Here is a 2500-nt window from a genome sequence, read left to right on the forward strand (position 1 = left end):
CGACCCACTTGGGTTGTTTGGAGCACTGTGAGTTGTTGCTCTTGAAGGTTTTCTTTGGACGGACCCAGGTGTTGTAGTAATCATAATAACATTTCCAGTCGTATATTCTATTTTGTGGTGGTAACGTTACCAAAAAGGGGTAATGCATATGAATTTTATAGAAGTGCTGATAAATAAGAGAGAGAGAGAAAAGGTGTGAGAGAGAGAGAGAAGGCGGGGAGGGAATAAGGTAAATAAAGTCACAAAGAAGAATAATGAGAAACAGAGAGGGGCAAACACTACGTACAGTGGCCACATTTTTTTCTATGTATCGCTTATGAAATAATAAATCTTGCTAAAAAGAAAAATATTAAGTAGCCAAATAATGATGATGGTGACGCAGGGGGAGGAGAAAGAAAAAGACCAGGGAATTAGTGAGAGAGAGAGGTAGACAGACTGATAAAGAGAGAGAGAGAGAGAGAGAGAGAGAGAGAGAGAGAGAAAGAAAGAAAGAAAGAAAGAAAGAAAGAAAGAAAGAAAGAAAGAAAGAGAGAGAGAGAGAGAGAGAGAGAGAATATATAGTGTACATAAACCTCTCCCACACTTCGAAACCGGCAGATAGGCCTTCCCTTGATGACGATAAATGGTCCTGGAATCATTACTATTTCACGATATACGGACGGAAAGCGGTATCAGTGCAATCAATACCATCAGCTTATGACAGTCTCTAACGATACTTTAAGGATACAAATACGTGTTTTGTATCTGTTGTTGTTGTTGTTGTTTGTAATGTTAATAAGAAGATAATTCGAGACAAATCAAGACTCAGAGCAATAGCAATAATGATACAGTATATGAAAAAGCTATTGATATACCATTGATACTAATAATAACATCATAAACAATCCATAGTAATGATAATATTGATGATAATGATGATATTAGAATGGATAATAATGATACTGATGCTGATAATACTAGCAGTAGTAGTAATACTAATATTATCATGATAATAATGATGATGATGATGATGATGATGATGATAATGATAATAATAATAATAATAATAATAATGATAATAATAATAATAATAATAATAATAATAATAATAATAATGATAATAATAATGATATTGATATTGATTATTATTATTATTATTATTATTATTATTATTATTATTATTATTATTATTATTATATTATTATTATTATTATATAAACAACAACAACAACAACAACAAATAATAATAATAATAATAATAATAATAATAATAATAACAATAATAATGATAATGATAATGATAATGATAATGATAATGATAATGATAATAATAATAATAATAATAACAATAATAATAATAATAATAATAATAATAATAATAATGATAATAATAATAATAATAATAATAATAATAATAATAATAATGATAATGATAATGATAATAATAATAACATCATCATCATCATCATCATCATCATCATCATCATCATCATCATCATCATCATCATCATCATCATCATCATCATCATCATCATCATCATCGTCATCATCACCATAATAATAATTATTATTATGATAATAATGATAAGAACAATAATGATGATGATGATGATGATACTAATAATAAGAATAAGATTAAGAATAAGAATAAGAAAAAGAATAAGAATAAGAATAATAACAATAATGACAATAACAAGAAAAAGAAGAAAATGAAAAAAAAAAAAAAACTAATGAAAATGATAACGATAACAATAACAATAGTAATAATAATAATAAAAATAACAACAACAAAATAACAACAACAACAATAATAATGGTAATAATAATAATGGTAGTAATAATAATGATAATAATAATAAAATGACAATAATAATAATATTAATAATAATAGGGATATTCCCGAACAATAAAGGGAAAATACTACAACTGAAGAAATTCAAAGCGCACTAAAAAAGTCCCATAAATTGAAATTAACTGGCGTTGACCAGATCCCAAATTTTTGGCTTAATATTCTTTCTTCGGCGCATGCCAAATTAACATACAGTTTAAACTCAATTATGAAAGAACCTAGCTTAACATCTAAATGGTTATGTCAAGGGACTACTTATCTCTTGGCCAAAAGTAACGAAACAGAGAACCCAAAAAATTACACACCCATTACATGCTTATCAACTTCCTATAAATTACTTATTTCAATCTTAACTGAAAGAACCTACATACACATGGAAGAACAAAATATTTTTCCTAATGAACAAAAAGGGTGTTGCAGAGGATCATATGGATGTAAAGATCAACTGCTCATAAATAAAATGATTATCGAAAATGCTCACACTAAACACAGACATCTAAGTACTGCTTGGATCGACTATAAAAAAGCCTTTGACAGTGTCCCACACTCTTGGATCTTAAAACCCTTAGAAATGTTCAAAGTCTCTCCTGTCTTAATCAACTTTCTTCGAAGCAGCATGACATTATGGGAGACGAATCTTACTCTCAGCCACGTAAACGGTATTCTTATTTC

Source organism: Penaeus monodon, chromosome 2 (genome assembly GCF_015228065.2).
Source record: "Penaeus monodon isolate SGIC_2016 chromosome 2, NSTDA_Pmon_1, whole genome shotgun sequence".
Lineage (NCBI taxonomy): Eukaryota > Metazoa > Arthropoda > Malacostraca > Decapoda > Penaeidae > Penaeus > Penaeus monodon.